The sequence below is a fragment of the Mustela nivalis genome (genome assembly GCF_964662115.1).
Source record: "Mustela nivalis genome assembly, chromosome: 8".
NCBI lineage: Eukaryota > Metazoa > Chordata > Mammalia > Carnivora > Mustelidae > Mustela > Mustela nivalis.
This window is the reverse complement of record NC_139027.1, coordinates 52,205,175-52,230,136: the sequence shown is the minus strand read 5'-3', so window position 1 is coordinate 52,230,136 and position 24,962 is coordinate 52,205,175. Positions and strand designations below refer to the sequence as shown.

At 45.3% G+C, this 24,962-nt stretch overlaps 1 protein-coding gene across 3 annotated transcripts in view; it reads right to left on the bottom strand.

Annotated features, from left to right (window-relative positions):
• ADD2 (adducin 2) overlaps positions 1–24,962 on the bottom strand; it is a 103,825-nt gene that overhangs the window by 47,996 nt on the left and 30,867 nt on the right. The window contains exon 1 of one of the 3 annotated variants that reach the window (XM_082744031.1): positions 1,408–1,512. The exons of 1 other annotated variant lie outside the window; for it this stretch is intronic. The gene's annotated coding sequence lies outside the window, so the exon portion shown is untranslated. Of the gene's footprint in view, positions 1–1,407; positions 1,513–24,962 lie in introns of those variants that run through there. One more of the 3 variants, XM_082744033.1, reaches the window with a different exon arrangement.

Genomic DNA, 24,962 nt, shown 5'->3' with positions numbered 1-24,962 from the left:
GCCCGCCCCCACCCCACCTGCCTCTCTTGGGTATTCTGGGGCTATTTACAGGACCTGGAAGGGACCAGGCTGGTTCCTACCTCTGTGCCTTTGTCCATGCCGATCTCTGCCCAGAGAACACTTTCCCCTTTTCCTTCTCCCTTCCGTTCAGGCTGTCCTCTCCTCCTGGAAGCCTCCCACCTCCCCCTGTCCCTTTGGATCTCACATCACCTTCACTCACCTCCTTTGTTTCACGTACTATCTGACAGCAACAGACTATTACCATGAGCTCCTAGCAGGCAGGGCCTGTGTCTGTGGCACTCCTCTGTTCTTCATGCTCTGCCATAAGACCTGGTGTCAGGTAGATGCTGAATGGATCTCTAGTAACAGTGCATTGCAAGTTGGGCGGGTTCTGCAAAGCAGCACTGGGGCCCCCGAGGGGAGAGAGGCCCTAGGGGAGCTCATGAAACCATGTGGGGAGAGAGTTCCTAGTAAGGTGCCAAATGTTGGTAGAGGTACGCATGGTAGGTTCCTTAGTGCCCAAATCTCCTCCTTTAAAACAAAATATCCTTTTGTTGTATGACCCCCAAATGGCTGGACCCTCTCTGGCAGCTATATTCTTCTTGCCTATTTGGAAGCAGAATTCCAGCAATCGAATACAACTCTTAAACTAACAAATCCAACTTCACAATATAACACTGATTATGGGGAGACAGAGGAGAAAACAATAGATTCCACATGCCATCAGCTGCAACCCCTTTGGTCCTCCAAAATTCAGCTGTGCCCCCTTATCAGTCTATTTCACCTCTTCCCTCCAGCAACCCACCTCTGCCCCTGCCCCAAGACCCTCAACTCTTTGCTCAGGGGAGCCCTGTGGCTCCCTCTCAGGATCGCCAGTTTGCATCCTCACATCCTTGACCCCTACTCAAGAAATACTCCAGCCGGGATGCACCCTCCTCAGAGAGCAGCTGGGGAACGCAAATCATCACTCAGTCACAAGTCATTTTCCCCCCTGTCCCACTGAAGACCAGATATATGTAATCACTGGAGTATAAAATTATATTTCTATGGATCATTCCTAGCAGCTATAAAAGGAACAGAAGGTCTAGAAGGAGAGTAACAGATGCCCACATTGTGAGACTCTTTATTAGAAGCTGTGGAAGCTCCATGTGTACCTAAGAGAGTCAGGTGCGTATCTCCTGCCCCGCCCGTGGGAGGTGTCCCTACAGGAACGGACAGTCTGAGCACACTGAGCCCAAAATGGAAAGATGCTGCCAGCGATTGCTCTCAGCTACCCCCACCACTGCCATGGGCATGGCCTCCCCCCCGAGTGGTGCCAGTCTTGGAAAGCCCCTGGCCCCCAGCCCCCGGCCTCTCAGCACAGCGTCTGTTCCAAGCCTTAGACTTGGAGTCAGAACCCACGCTCACCGATCCTTGAGACTTCCAGAAGGGAGAGAGGAGACAGTTGCGGCCTTGCTGTTACTTTCCAGAGTAAAGGGAACCTGCCAAACAAGAGGTTGGACCACACCCTGCCTGGCATATTCAGATAAAGAGAAAGCTCACGCCTCTGCAGGGCGGGATTCTGGGGGAAGCCTATCATGAGCTTCTTCACACATTTCCAAATTTCCCAAGTCCTGCTTTAGGTATCAACGGCTGTGACCATGTAGGACAAAAATAGTTTAAAAGAAGAAAGGGAGGGGGCACCTGGGTGGCTCAGTGGGTTAAAGCCTCTGCCTTCAGCTCAGGTCATGATCCCAGGGCCCTGGGATCGAGCCCCGCATCGGGCTCTCTGCTCTGCAGAGAGCCTGCTTCCTCCTCTCTCTCTACTTGTGATCTCTGTCTGTCAAATAAATAAATAAAATCTTAAAAAAAAAAAAAGAAGAAGAAGAAGAAGAAGAAGAAAGGGAGAAGGAGGAAGGAGAGAAATGGTACAGTCTCCCTCCGTCCATCTCTGGAACCCCTGGGCAGGAGGAATCCCTTAACCCCCAGACTGCTGCAGGTCTAAGAAGTGCCCATTTCTGAGCATCCCTGACGCATCCTTTCCCAGAAAAGTCCAGGGAATTTTAAAAGCCTTCTCCTAAAAGACCCCAGACCTAATGGTTGGTAGGTACTTTTTTCTCATTCTTGTATTATCCAGAAATTGCACTGCTATGGAATGAATGGACCCAGGCTTTTCTCTCACCACTTAAAATCAGTCCCATTCCCTCTCACTGGACAAGCACAATTATTTGTGGAGTATCTACTCATACCCAAGAGTAAAGCAAGTACTGGAATTGGGCATGAGTGGAAAGATTTCCAAAAGAAGTGAGATTTGGCTCCCGCCTGGTAGAGAGGCCCAGAGTCATTAAGGTGAAAAATATGAATACAAATAAAACTGTGTGTGTGTATAACAAGCATTGAACACATTCATTTCAGACCATCTCTGAAATGATGGTGTATATCTGTTTATTTCTCTCTCTCTGTCTCTTAATATATATTTTTTCCAGTTTCCTATATATATATTTAAAGATATATCAAATATATACATTTATTTTCAGTTTCCTGTCTATAGATATGTATATCCTATATATACACATATATGTATATAAGTATTCCTGTATAATCATACACACACAAGGAAACTGAAAATAAATGTATGTATTCAATGTTTTCAGAACAGGAGACTGGAAACCCTGAGTCTACATTTATTTTTTTATTTAAATTCAATTAGCCAACAAAGAGCACATCATTAGTTTCAGAGGTAGAGTTCAGCTAATCATCAGTTGCATAGAACACTCAGTGCTCATCACATCACGTGCCCTCCTTCACGCCTGTCACCCGGTTACCCCATACCCCCTACACCAGGATCCACATTTATGAGGACCAAAGTTCTGGGTTAGATCTTGAAGGAAGCCATTATTCAATCAACAAAATTCAGGCTGTTAAACCCAGATGGGTAGGGGTGTGCTGGGCCCTTCTCAGCACTGTAGTGCAGGGCTCACTGCACTGGCTTTCCCATGTGGACCTGGAGGCTCCAGGAAATGGAATGACCTGGTTGGGGCTATAGAGCTATTCAAGGGCAGAGCCTAGTTTGAACCTATTTGGTTCCAGACCCTGGTCTCGCTTGCCACTTCACCAAGCATTCCTCCCCTCCATCACATGCAAGAGACCTGGTAGGAAGGTGGGGAATGGAAATCAGCAAATAGCTAAAGCCCGAGGTCCAGGCTTCATATTCTTTGAAGAAGCCTCAAGGATGAAGCCAGCCACTTAAAGGATAATTCTCATTCTGATTTCTGGCATGGGGACACCAAAGAGTCTAATTCACAATCCCTGCTCTCAAAAGGCCCATGATGCAGCTGGGGCAAGGTGTGAACCATAGAGAGATCACTACAGTATTGGGGGCACAGAGCTCTGGTAGAGACTCATAAACCATGGGGTTCCAGGGAGGCCCCAACCTTGAGTCTCCAGCGTTAAGCTTTAATCCACTTGTTGGATATCTCTGCCCAATCATAAAACCACAGCTTCAATGAAGGGGAAAGAAACGGGGTTCAGGAAACCCTGGTGATGCAGAGGCAATGCTGAGGTAGCAGGAAGGCCTGGTTCAGGCTTTCACTCAGTCCCTTCAGTGAAAAGGTCAGCCAAACTTGCACACTCTGTGGATAAAAAGGTCGTCAACAAGACTGTCTAATTGAACAGACATTCCCTGGATTCAATGTTCCACACCTCAGGCTGTCCTAGAATCCAGTCACAGATACTTCTAAGCAGTCAGCTTTACCCTTCACTTCTGGCAAGACTGCACCGAAGACCAAAAGATGCTGTATTTTGAAAAGCATCACCTCGGTCAAGTTCAAACATAAAACAGTGGGTTCTGCGGTTCTGCTTTTTGACCTAATCTGAGAATATTTTGTTCTTCAGTAGGAAGGTGAAATATAACCCACTGAACCATGTGGCAGGATGACCCTTACCCACCAGTCCCATTTCCAGCCAAGAAATCTAGGAAGCAGCTATGGGATGACGTGTTCTTCTGTGTCTAGTAGAATAAAGTTCATCCTAGACCACAGAGGTGAAAACAAATGCTTTTTTAGCACATTCAGGTCAGAACTGTTTTGTCGGCAGCGTTTCCCTAACTGGGCAAAAGAGAAAATTATAAGAACACCTTGCATCTAGAACTAGAAAGGAATCTGACACCATCTCACCCCTCTCCAGACGAAAGAAGCTATAAAAATTCACAACCACAGTGACACTCAGGCCTTGCTGAGTTGGGGTGTGGGAAAGAAGACTTCACAGGTCCAGGAAGAAGGGATGGTAAGGAAATGTGTTAAAGGGTGAGAGGGTCTAAAGGCTCACACGGGAAACTCTACTGGCCTCTGGATATCCATGCAGAGATATCCCCAAAGCCTGAGAATAGGGGTTCAGACTGTCACAGAGTGTCAGCACTAAGATAGAAAAAAAAAACAGGAGGCATGCTGTTTGACCTTCTCCGCTCTGTGATCCTCCCTGTGATTCTATACGGCTTGGATTTTATTGTGAAGGTGTTAAGGAGGAACAATTTCAACTTCTCTTCATATCTGTGTGTGTGTGTGTGTGTTTGCATCAAGGACAATGCCATGTGCTCACCAAACCCACTGCTCTTCCTCCTGAGTACCCAATTTCCCAGCGCCCCCTCTTTCTTCTTGCAAGGGCCATGTGGAATGTAAGTCAATGGGTTATAAGCAGAAGTGATGTGCATCACCTGTAACCCAGGCCATTAAGAGCAGAAATGCCTTCTTGCCTCTCTCCTGGATGCAGAGGGTCCTGTAGAAATTCTGGGGCCCTTGGGGATAGTGCAGCCACCAAATGGAAGGAGCCATGGTGTCCCTGAAGGCAGCCCACTGAGCATCTGATTGGAGATGCTGAGCTTGCTCTTACAGCAGACAGCCTACCCTGAACAACATAGTCATCTTTTTTTTTTTTTTCCTTTTTAACTTCAAGATAGTCTCCCATTAACTTAATTCTGATGTCTCCTTCAGGATCACCAGTTACCAGTTATCAGGATGCCGAATCTCTATTCTCTAAATTTTTCATTTTTCCTCTCATTAGTCTTATTATTGACACTTTCCTTGCATTCTGACAGTCTGTCATTACTTCCCCCTTTACCAACGTTAATTCTGTGAACGAGTGTGTGTCTCATGATAGCATGGGACATATTATCTGTGGCACCCTTTCCTTTATGTCCAGTTTCCCCTCAGCCCCTTCAGGCTAGGCTGTCCTCTCCTATTTCTTAGAAGCTGTGTCTTTTTGTACTGTACAGAGGAAACCAAGTCACGTTCCAACTCTTTTCTTGTGATCCCTATAGCAGATTATTACAAGAAGCACGTGCTTCTTTCAAGTGTCCCAGATCATCTGTATTCCTCTGAAGTGCTGTTTCTCAAGACACTTCTAATTGCTTTTCCCTTCCCTTTATTCTCAAATAAGATGAAATCGAGTCCCCTAAGATACAATACATAGGGAAAATAGTTTCTAGTAAAAGGTGATGAGGAAACCACAGGTTTGCTGAAAATAGATGTGGTGTACATACAATGAATAGTGACTTTTAATACCATGTGGCAATTTCTGTACTAGCGGACCACAGTAATTACTTTAATAATCAGTTCACATAAGATCAAAGATATAAAAGGACAATTATCAAGGAAAACAACCCAATCCTGCATCTAGGTTATAAAATGGGTACTCCTTCAATCAAACTCATTTCTAGGCAATGGGTCTCTTAACATCAGACTTGAGGACATAAATAGGTGAATCCACAAATCTTAAAATAGGACCTCCTGCTTCATAATTTCCTGAGATCCCATAAAACTACTGATAAGATTTAGGAAGAAGGGAATGAAAGATAAGCATCATGGCAATATCAGATCCTGGACACTCAGTCAGCTTCACTCCCAGGATACCTCCTACTTGAAGAAATGACATGGGAAGCTAGTCATACAGATGAACACAAGGAAGACTTTTGAGTCGGCCTCAAGTGAAGGCAGAAAGATACAAGCCCAGGTATTGATTTGACAGTGAGAGGTGAAAATAAACATTGGCATCACTGTATTTCTTCAAATCTAAGACACCACTGGTTGATATGCTGTTATTTTTTTTTTTAAAGATTTTATTTATTTATTTGACAGAGAGAAATCACAAGTAGGCAGAGAGAGAGAGAGGAGGAAGCAGGCTCCCCGCTGAGCAGAGCGCCCGATGCGGGACTTGATCCCAGGACTCTGAGATCATGACCTGAGCCGAAGGCAGCGGCTTAACCCACTGAGCCACCCAGGCGCCCCGATATGCTGTTATTTTAGGTATTACTAGAAGAGGAAAACCACTGCCAGTTGTAATTGTATGTCATCATTAATTGGAAGACACATCCCAATTTCAGAGATGCTGACATGTAGGGAAAATGTGTACCTTAGAATTAAGGAAGTATGGGGTGCCTGGTTGCGTCAGTGGGTTAAGCGTTTGTCTTGCTCGGGTCATGACCCCAGCGTCCTGGGATTGAGCCCCGCATCGGGCTCCCTGCTCACCAGGAAGCCTGCTTCTCCCTCTCCCTCTCCCACTGCTTGTGTTCCCTCTCTCGCTGTGTCTCTTTCAGTCAAAAAAATAAAATCTTTAAAAAAAAAAAAAGAATTGAGGAAGTATGGAAACCCAACTTAGAAGCTAGGTCACCAACTTTGGGACTGCTCTTCACATATGGGTGGCAGGTCATCTACCGGGTCAGGAAACCAAACTATGGGACAGGAGAAAGAGGCCATGAGGCTTTAGAAGAGGCCCGTGAACCCTGACCCAGGGTTTTTGGGCAGACGAGGTCTGTTGGCTGCCAGTCCTGCTTCCGCCAGGCAGTGATCCTATATTGGCGGCCACAAGACAGACTGATGTGCCCAACTGCCAAACATATTTCACTTCGCACACACCCATGTCCTTCTGAGGAAGCATCTTCCTCCTTCGTGAAACAGAAGGATCATGTCCTAAGGCTAGACCAGACTAGGATGAGAAGGCCAAAGCTTAAAAAAAAAAAAAAATTTAAAAAAAAATAAATTAAAAAAAAAAAAAAAAGAAGGCCAAAGCTTAAGAGACAAGATGAGACAAACATGGAGATGAACCCTGGATTTCTGATTCACTGAATGGATGAAAACCACTGTGGCTGGAAGCGTTCTCCAGAGGGCCTAGCACACGGTAGGTGCTCAACAAACGCTAGTTCCCATCTCCTATATCCTCTCTTTCAGAAACCTCCCAGATTTGCCATGGAGATCTGCATTTTCTCAACTGAGAGTAGACATATTTGAGGCAAAGAGGGAAAATTAACAATTATTGAAGGGGTGGGCGGAGTGGTAAATAACTCAGTAGAAGCCCAAAGCTGTCTCCCTATACCCAGGGAGCTGGCTCCACCATACAGCCTTGTGGCTAAGAATCCAGATTCTGGAAAGCATTAAGGGCCGTGGATCAAATCCCAGCTCTGCATCTGTCTAACTGTGCATACTTGGCAAATTAATTAATTTCTCTAAACCTCAGTTTCTTGATCTGTACAATGGCAAGAGGAATAGAATCTCCTCAGAGGATTATATAAAATAAGATATGAAAGCACAGGGCCTAGTAAATAATGTGAGCTCAGTAAATGTTAGGTGCTACTATTAAATCATTCTTCCTGTGGTCTATTGACATTATAACAACTGAATTTTTAAAATTGCCGTCTGGATTCCATCTTGCCAGCAAGCATATATTTGATGGCTCACTGCCCCATCAAATGTTCTCAAGGGAATGTCAATGCATCTGTGAAACTCAGCTTAATAAAATTAGGCAGGTTATATTTGCTACTGAATTTCTGTACTAAAGACACAGGTAGATTTTGGGTCAATGGGCAGTTCTAAATGGTGGGTTCCACTTCTCCATCAAGCGGGTAAATCTAGAGATTCCAGTGATGTTACGATGCTCCTTGCATCACAGACAAGACTGCTTGGACTGGTTACAGGTTTTTCCAGCTAATTCCCTGACCTCCCTGACCTGGCTATTTATTACAGGCACAGAAAGCTGTGCCCACCGATCTGATATGCTTGTGCCTTGGGAAGGGAGGACTTCGGGCCCTTGCTGGCAGTCGAGCTTAGAATCCAAAGAAAGGGGTGAGGTTTTCAATCTGGGAAAAATAAAAGTGGCAAAGGATTGGAAGCCGAGGCAGAAAATCATGGAGGGTATAAAGAGAACAAATATAGGGGGAAAGCCCACTGCTCGTCACTCAAAACAAAAGGCATTTAAAGCAAATTAAGCAAAGTTTCACATATGGTTAGTAAATAAATGGAATGTATGAGCCCAAGACATGATCCATACTGAGAGTGTAGGAAGCCACACTAAACATTCACCTGAAAACGTCTTTGATAAGAAACACCCATAGGCATTTAGCCTGGGCAAGCTGTCTCATGGAAAAGTACACCTATATAGTGTTAAGTGAAAAAGACTTCGGGGCAGAATAAATAATAGCTGGGCGTCCCCCAACCTCCAGACACTATAGGGCAGAGGCAGGACAGCTGCACACCCTCCATCTTTGCCTTCTTTGTGCCCAGCCTCTCTGGGAAGTGGGACAAAGGCCTGATGACATCTCTCTCCTACCCCTGTGAACCCTCTATAATTTCAGAAATGTATTACATAATTTCAGAAGTGTTATGATATGGCAAAGCACGCAGATTCTGGTGAAGACTGCCTGATTTGTATCCTAGGTTCACCTCTACTAGTTGTGAGATTTTAGGCAAGTTACTGAACCACCCCATGCCTCCTCATCCGTAAAGTGGGGACAGTGATTATGGTAGCAACCCCAAAAGGTTGTTGCCGTCAAATGGATCTGTCCATGAAAACACACAGGACAGTATCTGTCACAGGAGACACATTCAATAATGCTGCTATTACCTGGTGGCTGTCAGCAGCATGAGTGAATCCAAACACCAAGCTGGACCAGCTGAGCATGCAGCTTAGAAGCACGGGAACATTCCAGTGGGGTCTGTAGTGGGTTGAACAGGGACACCTCAAAAAATATGTCCATGGCTTAACTCCCAGAACCTGAGAATGTGACCTTATTTGGAAAAAGGATCTTGAACAATGAAATTAAGAATCTCAGGATGAAGTCATCCTCAATTATCCAGGGGGGCCCCTGGATAATTCACTTATCCTTATGAGACACACAGATGAGATGGCCACATGAAGACAGGCAGATATGGGAGTGATGCAGCCACAAATCAAGGAAGACCCAGAAGCTGCCAGAAGCTGGAAGAAGCAAGGAAGGATACTCCCTTACAGCCTTTGGAGGGAGCACAGCCCTGCTGACACATTTTTTGCACCTCTGGCCTCTAGACGTGTCTCAGGGCTACTCCAACCTTAATATGCATACTAACTGCCCGAGGATCTTGCTAATTTACAGGTTCTGATTCAGCAGGGGTGGAGTGAGGCCTGAGATTCTGCATTTCTCAGAAGCTCCTAAGTGATGCAGTTGCTGATGGTCCACAGACCATGCTTTGAGTAGCAAGGGTTTAAGAGCATATTGTCACCAACAGCAGCGTGATGACAAAGGGGATGCCTGGAACAAAGGGACAGAAGTTACAGATCCAATCAGCCACTGTGACAGTAGATGAGCCCCCCCTTTCAGCTGGAGGATAAAGGGCAGAAGCAAGTCACTGAGCTCTGCTGGCATGTCTCCCTAGACTCGGTCGATGCTTCTGAATTGAACAGCAGCTCAGTGGGGCAGCACTAATGGGTTCTGACTGCTCCCGTTCATCAGTCTCTAACAGGGTCAACCAAGAAGTGGTCTCATCCTTTTGGATGAAGAGAAATAAAAGACAAAAACAAAATATGATTTCCTCATCCCTGGCTTATGGAAGGCCCAGAATAATTCCTAGTAGAATGGAAACTTTGGTGATAGAATCCCAGTTAATTTTAATGAACTTGGTGGAAACTTACATGTCAGCACTTTGCCCTATATTTTTAAAAGATTTTGTTTATGTATTCATTTGAGATTGAGAGAAAGAGAGTTGGGGGAACAGAGGGAGAGGGACAAGCAGACTGCATACTGAGCACAGAGCCCAACATGGGGCTTCATCCATGACCCCGAGATAATGACCTGAGCTGAAATCAACAGTCAGGCACTTAACTAACTGAGCCACCCAGGCACCTCTGCCTTATTGTTTTTATGGAGTGAAAAATGCTTGGTCCGAAAAGGGGATGAGAACTTGCCAGTAATGTAGCCTGGGCTCCTATGTGTGTTGATACTGAGAAGCTCAGGAGGGTCAACAAGAGAGGAGAGGCGACTGGTAGGTCCCAGGATGAGGCTGGGTGTGAAGCAGCTTACCCACTAAAATTTAAGCCGGGGTTTAAGGAAAAAAAAAAAAAAAAAAGCTGTTCCGCCAAGTCCTACGTAGGAATGGGCAGAAGGTACAGATGTTCCCTGGGCCTATGTTTTTCTTGTAACAAGGCTTCTTGTTACAAAGAAAAACAAGAAGCCTTGTTACAAAGAAAAGCACTAGCCCAAGAGAGTTACTTATGCTAGGCCAATCCACCAAAGCAGGGCTCAATACCTAACCTAACTGCAGTTTCAACCTCCCCCAGGAAATGTTATCTTAACTGGCCAGTCAGGAGTTTTCTGGTCAGCGCCAGTGATGTAATCTGTCACACGACCCTCATCGGTCAGGAAGGAAGATGAAGTCATCCACCTAATAAGACCCCCTGCTCTGTCCCCTAAGGCAATGTGACCTTCCCAAAACAATCTTTTCTAGTCTTTTGCTAGTTGTCTCGCCCCTGTTTTGCCTGTAACACCCTTCCATGTTGTACAGCTCCTCCAAACTCCTTTCTGTTTGCTAAATGGGATGTTGCCCGATTCATGAATCACTGAATAAAGCCAAGTTGATCTTTATATTTACTCAGATGAATTTTGTTTCTAACAGCCTGAAATCTCACTACTTTCATTTCCCACTGATCTCTTTCGCTAGCACCTCTCCTGCAATCCAATCTATATACACGGTTTTATCTAAAATGCTTCACAAGACCACCCAAGACTCCCCACTGTCTGTAGCTAAGATAGCCACGAGGCTTTAGATCACATACCAATTCCAGTGGATTTGTGGCACTGACTTAAGAGAGCTTGAGTCCTCCTCTGCATTCAATCTGAAAGGAGGAGATTGATTTTCTGGGTCAGCCACGGGCTCAGGGCACCGGGAGTGGCACATGGCCATTTCTTCCTGAAGAACAGGATAAAGTCATCCTGGCTCTCAAGCTACTCAAGCCAACAGTTCCTCCCAGTCTTCCTCTGCATGAAAAGCCCACCCCAGACAGACAGAACCACCCTCTACCTCACATCAGCCCCCAGCTCTCCTCTTCCCTTGGTCAAGGTCTCTCCATGCTCCAGTGCCTGATTCTTTTCCTCTTCTTGGCTCTGGCACCTCTCATTTGCCACCAAACTGCCATCTTTTCCTGCTACCACTCATCCCTGTATATGAGTCAGGACAAAAATGATTAATGCATGAGTGTTCCCAGCTTCTCCCCTCCCCACAGCCTCTTCTCCCTAAACTCCCAAGAAGGGCTCGCCTGGCCTCATTGGCTCTTTTGGGCTTCGTGAGGTAGAATCAACAGGGAAGGGAGCTGGGAGAGAAAGAGAGGAGGGACCTTCAAGGAAGCTGGTGGGTTTTTAAGGTCTTGTGTTGAAAAAGGAGCAGCAATATGAGGTGTGGGGGCCACGGGCCACAGAGAAAGGTGGATTTACAGGAGTTTCTGTGGTCTACAGATGCCCCATGTCACAGTCAAGAAATGCAAAACCATGAGTTATCATAAAAGGCTTCTGATTATTTATATCTGTCCTTGAGGTCACAGTCGCGCACTCATGCTGACCCTCATGGGACATGGCTGCGTAAGTATCATCCCCTTTATGCCTCCCCTGCTCTTTTCCCATATGGCTTGAGGGGCCATTCCTGAGCCTGTCTTCCGGGGTTTGGGGCAGACCCCAGAGTGGCAGAGTCAGGGTGGCCCTGAATGCTCCCCAACATCTTTACTCCACAGATTCAGAGTCTGAAGCCCAAAGAAAGGGGGGTCGGTAACCCCTCAAATTCCACTGCAGATAAAATGCCTGTGTGGGTGGCCTGTCCCAAGCTGACAGCACAGCGTGACTGCCAGTCCCCCTTCCCTTACCTTCCTCCCTCAAGCGGAGGTAGCCTAGTAAGGGGATTGCAAACCAACCCGGTTTGATGGGTACTGATTGAAGACACGCTAGGAAAGTGTGCCTTCTATGAAAATACATTAAACATTCCAGAGAAGCATGCTATGGACACTGACCTGCTGTGAATTATTTTATGATGGGAATCATAATTTTGCACAGATAGTAATCATCCCAGATCATGGGTGAGACACTGACTCCTTTGCCTTTGGGTTCAGCTCTCCAGTCACAGGTATGACCCATCTCCTATTTCCAATTTCTCATCTTTTCCTACCTTTGTACTTTCCCTGCTCCCCTCATCCACAAACACCATCCCTGAAGGCTTGCATCATCTTCCCTGCATAGAGGCAAGTCCAGTGCAGAACATGCTAGGTGCACCTTGGGAATGTTTGTTTCTGATGATGGGAGCAGGGGGTCTCATTAAAGACCATTCTGACCTTATTGGCCTGACGTGCCCATTGGCTCTCACTGAATGTCAGTGTTAAGGGGACTTTGGAAGCAACCTGGCCTGGGTTGCTCCCAGCGAATAATTCCTCAGCCCTCCCTGTTGACCATGGCAGGCTCCATGTCAGCTGGCTTCCTGCTGGGTTGGGGGCAATAGGAAGCACCAACCCAAGATGGAAGGAAGATGCCAGGGCATTTCTTCCCTTCCTCTCTGCTTCACGTGGCATCTCCTCCATGGCCCCTGTTCCCACCTGAGAGGCCACCATGTTCCACAGGGTGAGTGGCCCTGGCCCCAGGGCTGGGATAGTACCACTTTCCCACATTTTCCGTCCAGCCTCCTTCCTGGCAGAAGTGACCAACGGGGGCTAATCTCTGGGCTACCTCCCCGTGATCTGCTTCACCTTCTCCATTACCTGTGTAAATGTCCTCCATTACATGCCCTCTGCTTAGATCCTTAGAGAAGTTTCTATTTTCCCTGTTAGAGCCTGACTGATACACAGCCCAACTCCCTACCTCCCTTCATCAAACCTGTGAGAAAACTGAGGCCAAGAAAGTGTGATTCATCCAAAGAAAGACTCAGGGATACTTTGTGGTCAGTGTCTGGCCTGGCCTTCCTGGCTCTGCTCTCCTCACCTCTGCAGAAAATGTCAGGGAATGCTTTATTTTCACCTTTAAGTCAAAAGAGTTGCAAATCATTGAGATCAACAAGTTTCCAAGATGTGAATTCTAAGGCATAACCACAGTCCTTTCACAGGCCCTCTGGACGTGAGGAGTGATTCAAACCTTTCCTCTGAGGGATGGAGTCACATCAATTAGAGTAGCCAGGCTGTGACCACCGCCAGTCACCCTGGGCTTCTGTGCCTCGGTTTCTACATCTCAGGAAACAAAAGTACCACAAAATTATCCTTTCCAGAAGCATTTAAACAGTCCTCTTAATGTTTGCAGCAAAATTCAACTCCTTAGATTTTGGACCAGATGGATTCTCAACTCTGCAAAGTAGGTTTAATTTAATAGTTATTTAAATGCACCACATATTTTAAACACACAGTGCTTCTGCTAATTAACACTTCATAATTTCTCAGGAGTCCCATAGGCAGTTGCTACTATTTGTAACTGGTGAAAGATGTGTCAAGAAAATGAGTCCTATTCCCTTCTTGAATTGCAGTCCTGGGATAGTGTATGTGGAGGATATTGTCTCTTCCACCTCATGGAAACAAAGTGGTAGGAGATGAGGAGGGCAACTCCCCCGGGGCTGAGTGACAGGGACATGTGAGCAGAGCATCACCTCGGACGCTTTAAACACCGATGCTCTGCAAAGGGCCATTGAGCCCAGGTTGATTACATAGACACACATAAGCTCAACAGCGACCTAGTAAGACCTGGACATATGCACACACACACACACACACACACAAACACACACACACACAGCACCTGTAAGGAAAAGGCAGTTGCCAGGGCAAGATGGCCCCAGTCTGCATGAATCTGACAGGCAAGGCAAATGAAGCCACAGGTGCAGAGTGAGTGCTTGTGGCACTCGGCCCCCAGATCTCATCAGGCTGCCTAAACATCCTCATCCACCCTTCTGTGCCAGAAGTTCAATCATTCAGAGGTTTCTTAGACTAATGTCTCTTCCCTTTAAAGGCCAGGACTCCTGGAGGAGTTGACCAAATACTTGTTAGTCTCTTCCTACATTGGTGTGACCTCATGAGACAGCTGTCTTCCTGGAGCTTTGCAGACCTCGGGGGCTGATGGGTCAGGGAACCTGTAGGGAACATGCAACACTTAGGGGGATGCACTGGGAAGATGCAGGCTGCCTTACTTTATTGTACCAGGGACCCTGGGCACCTGAGGAGTCAAGGAAAGGTATTTTTAGAGGTTGGTGGGGCCCCAACGGGGGAGGAGGGAGCATCTACTTGCCCAGGGTTCTGCCTAGGATGACCCTATCTGCACCTGCTCCCACTCTCCACACCCACTACGACCTTGGTATTGCTTCTTCTTTGGGGGAAGAAGGAGACATGAACAAAAGGTTGACAATTAGGGAGAAGAGACTGAGTGTGACTGGGGAAAAGCTCATTGTGTGGAACTTATTTTCTGGAAATTCTAAAAATAACAAAGGACTAGAATAGGCTTTCACTTGTCACTTGGATGTTCTAAGAGGGAAGGGCCTTGTCTGATTTTGTTCAGTGCTGTATCCCCAGCATCTAGAATAGTGCCTGAGAGATGGAAGAGGCCCCACAGGAACTGGCTGAATGAATGAGGTGGTACAGACCAGCATGCAAGGAGGCACCCCCAGGTCCTTCCAGTGGCCTTTCTGATGGCCCACTGACCATTGTGGCAGCACAGTCTCTTGCTGGAGTTGTAGGTGGGTCTCTGGGGGAAAGGGAAATCCCTTGGCACTCCCCTACAGCTATGTATGCTGAGCTCGGCAGGCTTTCTGCTGTTCCCCGGGTCACTGCTTTCATTAGGCAGCATCTGCTGAATGGTCAGCCCACATGTCGCATCAAGCAACTGGGGCATCTTCCCTGCTGATGCCCATGACAGGAGGTAGGTGCTGCCCCAACCAACCTTAAACTTCCCTCAACCAAACCTTTCTGCCCTTCAACAGGAGGCAAGCTCTGCACCCGAAGAGACCGAAGGGAAACTCTTTGGGGTATATTCTGCCCTTAATTTTGGAGGCAACAATGGCAAAATGAAACTGCTGATATTCTGTTGTCCCAAGGTGATGTTTACGGGCCTCTTTTCAGTCTCCCCTCCCCCTCCCCGCCATGAGGTTCAGAGGATTAAGTGCTATACATAGCAGGTAAGAATCTTGCCATGATTCTGTAGGAAGGTAGGACAAAGTCATTTCTTTCTTTCTTTCTTTCTTTTTTTTTTTTAAAGATTTTACTTATTTGACAGAGAGAGAGAAATCACAAGTGGGCAGAGAGGCAGGCAGAGAGAGAGAGGGGAGGAAGCAGGCTCCCTGCGGAGCAGAGAGCCTGATGCGGGGTTCCATCCCAGGACCCTGGGATCATGACCTGAGCCGAAGGCAGAGGCTTTAACCCACTGACCCACCCAGGCGCCCCGACAGTCATTTCTAACCAAATGACGAAGTGGTACAAAAATATACAGTATGAGACTTACAGATCTTTATAATTTGCAAAATCATTGGTCAACAAATCAAAACCAGCACTGGGTTTAGCCAGTGACACTCCTACCAAAACACATCTACAAAAATCCAGCTTCACATGGAACCTCCTTGCACAATTCTAGATTCACAGTAAGTCTTCAAATTCTATCTGACAGAGAAACATTTGAATGCAATGTATGTCAGGACCAGCAGAGGCCAACATATGTATAAAACAAAGCTTTCCTGAGCCCTGGATATACACTTGATCTATACACCATACTGAGAAACCACAGCCCTAAGTGAGCACTCTAGGAGTTGTGTCCTGGGAAAGAGCCCTGGACAGACTCAAGAGCCAGAGGTCTGGTCCTAACTCTCTAACTAACTTGCTGTGTGACCAAAGCAAGTCCCTCAACATCTCTGGGCTTCCGGGCATCTGTAAAATAAAATGTGGGATAAGACAGCCTCTGAAGTTCCTTCCAGTACAGAGATGCTCTTTTACTGAGAGTCTGTGATTTGACTGACTCCAGTGGTGTTTCTGCTTGGTCCATGTAAGGGAAGGGCTGAGGTGGGCTTTCCCTTTCCCTGGTCATCCTCAGCTGGCCCTCAAAGATGTAGGAAATGTGGGTGGGGAAGAGAATCTGGTGGCATCCACAGAGTAGCAAGGTCCCAGGAGGTTGCCTCTAAACAAAGAACTCAGCCTAGGAATTCTCCTGCCAGGGGAGCCTTTGCCTGGGAGAGATGAAAGGAACAAAGGAACTTATACAGGACTTTGAATGCCACAGCTCCTCCCTTGGTTACTGGGAGGGGGGCATGTAAGAGCTAAGATTGAGTCTTAGTGCTTTGGACTTCACAAGAGGAGAGTCACCAAAACATCTCATGGAAAAGATGGTTCTGGCCCCTACCTGTCTGTTCGTGCATCTGTCAGAATCGGCCTCCCTCTGCTAATTAATTCCCATCTCATCAGTCACTCCTGGCACATAAGTACTCCTCACAATTTCTCATCTAAATTACCTAGCATTCAAGAATGCTGTGCACTGACACAGACACACAAAAAGTAAGACAGATTTGGACAAATTCGCTGCTTTTTATAAGCTCAGGGTCCAAGAGCCATCTTTATCAAATCTACCACAGGCTGCAATTTTGCAGATCTTTTTCCTGAGTTTTCTGGCAGCAGATGTTGCTTCTTGCAGGAGACGTGAAGTCACTGCTGGCATGTCTTCTCCCCTGTGATCTGCAGGCTGCTTTTTAAGGAGGCTTTAATAATGCATAGGAAGGGAAGGGTAGTGCATGAATTCAACACCAAACTGCTACCAAGATATGCTGCCTTGAAATCAGGCCTGGTGGGCAAAGCAAATGGGTAATTTTTTTTTTAATTTAAATTCAATTAGCCAACATCTACTATATCATTAGTTTCAGATGTAGCGTTCAGTCAGTCGTCAGTTGCATATAACATCCAGTGTTCATCACATCAGTGCTTGGTACCGTCCTTCATGCCAGTCACCCAGTTACTCCAACCCCCCACCCACCTCCCCTCCAGCAACCCTCAGTTGGTTTCCCATAGTTAAGCCTCTTGTGGTTTGTTCTTCCCATTCAGTGTTCCTTCCCTTCCCCTTTGAGTCTCTTTATTGTTTCTCATATCCCACATATAAGTGAAATCACATGATAATCATCTTTCTTGGATTGACTTATTTCACTCAGCATAATACTCCCCAGTTCCATCCATGTTGATGTAAGTGGTAGGATTTCATCCTTGTTGATGGCTGGGTAAATATTCAAAGGGATCAGCTTTTCGCCTGAATCTTCTGGTTTGTATCAAGAAAGCGTTTGGATCCCAAAGCTTTTTCTGAAGATGCCATATGACAAGTGTATGTTTGAGCCAATATCAGTTTGTCAAGTGCTGATTTTCATTACCTCCCAGCTGCCTGGCCACACAAATCTCTACTAGCTGAAGAAGGGAAAAATGCTTTTCATTTAGCCATCAAGAGTGCTAGATACATATTTGACTGACATCTTAAAACACGTTATCAAAAAGGTGTTGCCGGTCTGATAAAATATGTCAAGAATCAGAAGCAATGCAGTGGAAAGGAAGGGAAGATTCTATGTTTGGATTGCCAATGTGTAGATTACATAACTGATGTCATTGTGCCACCTGGGAAATGTATAATATTTTTAAAATACAGTAAGAGTTGGCGAGTTTTCAGAAATGGGTTGCTGCACTGATAAAGAAAGGATCTTCTTTCTTGTCCCCAAGTCCCAGTGCTTTCCACAGACATACAAAGCCCACCCCCAGGAGCAGATGAGCAGACTTTGCCTCTGTTGTCAAGGAAACCAGTCTGTTCTTAGCTCTAGAATTAGAAAGCCTGGGCCTGGCCTCAGCCGTGCCTTCTGCTCACTTCTCGACAGGGCCCGCCATCTCTTCCCCACTGGGGACACTAAAGACCATGTCACAAAATCACTAGCCCTGGCTAGTGGAGCAGGGGCTCCTTCCACAGCCCACACCAGCCCAACCCACACGAACAAATCTATGGGGGAGTGGGGGAATGAGTTCATCCACACCGAAAAGGACAGGACAATTGACAAGGGACAAGCGATTGACCCATGTTACCGGAAATGGCATAGGGAAAGAGGATTGACCACCCAATGCCACCCAGCACTTTTTCCTTCAAAACATCCAACCCCACATTTCTCCAAACAAGAGTCAGCCCCCTGGGATCCACCAATTGTTCCAACCTGATTTTCTACCCAAGGCAGCAAATAGGGCTCAGGGAAGTTTTTTGCAGGGGAAGGATCTGGGTAAATGTTCCCTTGTTTGGGAGGGGGCACTGGAGAGTCGGGGACAGGACAGGGATCTGGGGAGAAGGAGAGAGGAGAACCCCAATATTATTACCACCAGGGAAGTGGAATTCTGAGATAGAACGGAAACAGAGAAAGACAGAGTGAACTGCCTGCTGGCAAGAGAGGGAATATGATGACTGGTACCTTCAGGGATATGCTCTGTGATAACCAAGCATGGGGAATAAATTAAAGGGGCTCTAAAGGGGTATACATTAAGGACAATCTTGCCTGGAAAACAACCCATGCACTTGATCCTCTGAATTCCCTGAGCCAACACTGTCAGCTCCCTTTTCAGAAGTGAGCACACTTTACCTCGCATCATACCCATCTGGATACATGCTTCATCTGTCCTTTTTTTTTTTTAAGATTTTATTTTATTTATTTGACAGAGAGAGAGATATCACAAGCAGGCAGAGAGGCAGGTGGTGGTGGAGGGGGCAAGAAGCAGGCTCCGTGCTCGATCCCAAGGACCCTGAGATCATGACCTGAACCAAAGGCAGAGGCTTAACCCACTGAGCCACCCAGGCACCCCTCATCTGTCCTTTTAAACCAGGAGTCCTACAGACCCTTTTCTGACCCATCTCTCTACCCTCACAGCCCTGGAAGAACCACTTGCACATATGAGGCCTGATGTGGGTCTGCAGAGCTTTCATGATGAATGAATGCTTATTCTAGACACTGTGAAATCACCTACAGAAAGTGCTCACAATTTTGAAGTGATTGTGAGAAAGAAATTTAAGGTTTTCAACTCTCGAGTTCCAAGAGTATCAGTTAGGTTTTCACTTCCCACAGTGCTTTATCTGACTCTCCCAGTTACTGCAACTGCCTTATTATAACCGGTAAGACCACCGATGGTGATGGTGTTGGTCCCTGTCCACACAGGGAAGCTACAGTGAGACACCTGAACAGAGAAATGGGGAATTAAACGCACTCTCTGAGTTAAACCCTAAGAGTGTACACAGGGCTGGGGGCAGACAGACATAATGATTAACTGAAAGAGGAACTAAGTCCTTGTCCAGTAGGACTGGAGTTTAATCTGACAGTGTCATTGCACACCCATGTTAGTCCTGGAAGGATGGCACAGTCCTGAGGACACAATTCACGCAACACAAAATTCTAAAATATCTTGAATCCTTTGCTTAGATTTCTCAAGCACCAAGAAGAATAGAGAGTCTCTCCAGCAGCACTTTTAATCTTTTTAAAATTTTTATTAATTTTTTAAATTAACATGTAATGTATTATTTGTCTCAGAGGTACAAGACTGTGACTCATCAGTCTTACACATTCACAGCACTGACTCCAGCTGTACTTTTTCATCTCCCTTTTCCTCTCCGATTCACTACACTCACATACACAGTTACCACAGACCTTTACTCCCAAGTCTCAATCTCTTCACTGCCCAAAACTCTTCTGCCCCAGCCAGCTCTGCCTTAGTCCTACCTCAGGCCCCCCTCCTTTCCCCTCACTCTTTCCCGGACAGCGTCAACTTTATCATGCAAATTAAACCTCATTCAGTTTGTCTTTCCTTTCTCCTACCCTGCCCACCTCTCTTTCCAAGCCCTGGCTCTCTTCCCCCACCTTCTACTCCAGAAGCCAGGAGAACAGGCTTAATTAGGCAGTCAGTCATGGCTTTCCCCATCAGTAGGGTCCAACAGGGCAAGGGAAGAAGCTACGTGTACAGAGCAGAGTCTTCTTCAACTGTCAAGGAAGCAGAGACACTGAGAACAATCAGATAGATGGCAATGTCTTCAGCCCCCATCCCCTAAAGAAAGCCTGTGTCCAGAGGAAGGAGACCCAGACTGGCATGAAGGCATTAGGAGGGTCACAGAGCAGCAGTGGGATACTGGATTAAACAGTGGGCCAGCTGGGCAAGAGCTCAGAGCACTAATCATCAAGCTGCACGGAAACATCCTTGCACAAGTTAACACTGGTTTATGCAGAAATAGAGTGTCAGTTAACCGCTTGTTCACAGAAGCAGCTCTCACTCGCTGAGGTTTCTCTACCAGACTCCTCGCGTTAATGGTGAGATTGAAGCTGGTTCTGCTCCCGCTGATTAGACAGAAAACTTCTGACAGCTCCTTGATCGTGCTGACCTACAATTTTCAAGTATTTTTGCAAAATGCCCCCACTAGGCTTCCTGATAATGCATAACAGTTCCCTGAGGTCAGTCAGAACACTCAGCTGAAACTTCTAAACAAATAAGACAAGACAGAGTGCTACATACAGAGATAAGTTATTTAGATTATATAACGTCTAGAACTCTTCAAATGCCTTACAAGCTGCCTTGTTCAGAAAGTCGTAGTAAGACTCTTTACTTTAGACCTGTAAATATTTCTCCCCACTCTTGCTTAAAAAAAACATTTTTTTTTTTTTAATGAAATACTTAAATAAGTACCTGGCATCTGTGTGGCTCAGTCCACTAAATGTCTGCCTTTGGCTCAGGTCATGATCCCAGTGTCCTAGGACCAAAGCCCCAGCCTGGTCCTGCTGACCAGGTTCCATGCTCAGCAGGAGTCTGCTTCTCCCTCTGCCCCTCCCCCTGCTTGTGCTCTCTTTCTCTCTCAAATAAATAAATAAAACATGTAAAAAAATACTTAAATAATATCAGGAGGAAGGCAGAATCATTTAGTCCACCTAGTTTCTAATAACGGCACAATTCAGGAGAGAAAGACCATCCCTATTATAAAAAGGATACTTCCGGCTTGATATTATTTTGAAACATTTAATTCATCCAAGCTATGCTCTGATTCCATCTCCCTAAGAATTCTTCTGCAATTCAGCTTCTCACATCCATGTGAGGCCAAAAGAGAACAAGTTCTAGCAAACATACCATAGATAACCTCCAATCTTCACTACCATTCTTTAGAGTGGAAATTGTTATCCCCATTTTACAAAAAAGGAAACTGAGACCCAGAGCAATTTAAGTTTCTCAGAATCATACAGCTAATAAGTGGCTGAGCTGGGTTCATCTGATTCCAAACTCCAGTGTACCAAGAGGCATGCAATTGTTTCCATAGCTTGTTTATTTAAAAAGAAAATCAAATACTACTTGAGAGACCTATTTATAAATGAAAACAAAAATCTGGTGATAGATGACCAGAAATGTTTTAAATAATTACAAATACTATGAGAAATTCCAATTGAGGATGGTGTCTACCTAGTTCTCCATTACTCAGTCTCCCCCAGCTTTTCACTAAAACCCCATGTTGACTCACACACTAAATCAGATCATAATTCATAAATACTCCAGAAACAAAGACTGATAATTTGACTTGAGCCAGAACAACAGAGGAATATTTACTCATCACAAGACCTATGTTATTGAAAGGAGAGGCACAAAGAGTGACTGACACAGGCATCTGTCTTTGTCATTTGGAGGAGAGAAAGCTCATCAGATAGAAGGTGACACCTTATTCTTCCCCCACTGCCTGCCTACTGGCTCTGTACTCTCCAGAAACTTTAGCAACCTTCCCACTCTGATGTGGAGCTTTCCCTTGAGTGTCAGGGCCATTTCACACATATCATCACCGTGAGCACATCTTATGCTACATCTGTATCAGGACTGCAATGTTAGGCAAGCAACATGGCTGAAGACAGACACAGATTCCAATATTAAGTTAAAACCAGAGATTTGAAGACACAGATAAGAAGAGACTGTAATAGGATATGTGTGGGAGTCAGACAAAATCTACCTCTAGGCTACTTATAAAAAGATATATGTATGTCATTCAACATGATTAATAATCATTAGCTATCCAGGAAAAAAATAAATGTTACAAACAATGGATTACAACATTTTTATCAAAGATAACAAAATTCAAGATAAAGCAAAGATTATTTTATATATGAAGAGAATAGTTTCCACAATGAAAATATCATATTGAATGATTGATGTTATGCATCAAATAACATAGTATGGACTATATGTATGTATTTTGATACATATGTATATACATACATATTAGTTATACATACATATATACATGTTATATATACATATACCTGTATATATCAACAGCTGAGAATTGGTGAGAAAACAACAGGATCCAAATGATAATGGATGACACTAATATACTTCTCAGTTCATAACAAATTAAAGAGGTTAGAAAAGTGGGGTGGAGGGTACAAAAGCCTGAATAAGTTGATTAGACTTAAATGTATCTCTCGATATTCACATTCTCACAATACAAACTCAGGAGTCAATAGGTTTGGGTGACAAGATGTATACTGAACATTAATACTGTAAAAGCAATTTCACTGTAAGCATCAAGTACAGGGCAAAATGACTGTTAAAGAAAACAGTCCAGCAAAACATTTCTTCCTTCTAGGAGAAGCATCAGTAAGCCTGAGTGAGATAGTGGGGGTTTTATGGTTTCTTTCGGGGGGTTTTGTGTGTGTTTTGGGTCTGGGAACTTTTTTGATGGGTCTCTTAAAAAAACAAAAAGTGAGGGCTGCCTGGTTGGCTCAGTCGTTTAAGCATCTGCCTTCAGCTCATGTCATGATTCCAGGGTCCTGGGATCCAGCCCCTCGTCATCAGGCTCCCTGCTCAGCGGGGAGTCGTCTTCTCCCTTTCCCTCTGCAGCTTACCCTGCTTGTGCTCTCGCCCCTCTCTAACAAATAAATAAAATCTTTAAAAAAAAAATTAAATTCCTTCCTCCCTTGTGGTGAAGTAAGAAATATGTTACCCCCAGTTCCTGACACAGAGCTCTTAAAAGCCTTGTAATCTCTGGAGAATTAGGGGTGCTAGGAGCATCTTCTGTTCTAATACTTGGTCTTTGACCCAGGTTCCTGACACACAGCTCCTAAAACCCTTGGAATTTTCTGAGTGATAGGGATGATAGGCACATCTTACACGGAGTTTTGTTTTGTTTTTTTAAAGATTTTATTTATTTATTTGACAGAGAGCGATCACAAATAGGCAGAGAGAGAGAGGGGGAGAGGAGGAAGCAGGCTCCCCGCTGAGCAGAGAGCCTGATGTGGGACTCGATCCCAGGACCCTGAGATCATTACCTGAGCCGAAGGCAGAGGCTTAACCCACTGAGCTACCCAGGTGCCCCTTACACAGAGTTCTTAAATCCCTTGGAATTTTCTGGATTATAGGAGCATCCTTTGTTCTAATGAAGTGACTCTTGGTGGGCTTCAGGATGGGGGTTAGTCACCAGAAAGACCAAGGTATGATCAGAAGCCTAGAACTTTCAGTCCTATCTCCCATCTTCCAGCACAGGGAGAGGAGCTGGAAACTGAGCCAATAATTGATCATGCCTATGTGATCAAGCTACATAAAAATCCCTAAAATACAGGATTTGAAGAGCTTCAATGTTGGTGAATGAATCCCCATGCTAGGAGGGTAGCCTCTCCCAACTCCACAAGAACAGACACTCCTGTGCTTGAGACCCTTCCAGACCTCACTCTACGTATCTCTTCATCTGACCATCTGTATCCTGTATCATATCTTTCATTATATAATAAACCAGTGGATATAAGAAATTCCCTAAATTCTGTGAGCTGTTCTAGCAAATAATTAACCCGAAGAGGGGTAGGGGATCTCCTGATTTATAGCCAATCAGTAAGAAGTGTGCAGAGGCCTAAGCTTGCAATTAGCATCTGAAATGGCTGTAGTCTTGTGGGACTGAGCACTTAACCTGTTGTATCTGTTGCTAACTCCAGGTAGGTATTGTCAGAATTGAACTGAATTATTCTGTATTATGGAATTGGTCAGTATTTAAAAAACAAACAAACAAACAAACAAACAAAAACTACACATTTCATGTCAGAAATGAGGGTAAAGGAAACAACTTCCTTTTACTTATCAGCCTTGATGTGGAAGAAGATGGGAAAACAAAGGGATAAATTGTCTTGTAGAAAGAGTAACAAATATATCAGAAGTGGGGGGGGGCACCTGCTGTCTCAGTTGGTTAAGTGTCTGCCTTCGGCTCAGGTCCTGATACGGGGGTCCTGGGATTGAGCCCCACGTTGGGCTCCCAGCTCAGCAGGGAGTCTGCTTCTCCCTCTGCCCCTTCCCCCTGCTTGTGCATGCTCTCTTTCTTTCTCTCTCTCTCAACTAAATGAATAAAGTCTTAAAAAAAAAAAAAATCAAAGTGGTGCACCAGTACCATATGGGGAAAGATGGGAAATGCAAAAACAGGTGCACTGGGACAAGAACATGGCAAAGAACGGGGCCTACAGAAAGAAACAGACAATGACAAACCCCCTCTGATGGAGAATGGCCAATAAATTTCAAAAATCACTGATGCTGAATTGAATTTAAAAGTTGTTTCCAGCCCTATACTATAAATAAAAAACTTCTGTGTGCCTAATCCTTTGGTTAGAAGTCTGATATGCAGAAGAGCCTTGTGTTAGTGGTGCTCTGGGAGAAGAACAGAGAAAGGACAATGTTTAATGGGGGCAAATGTATTA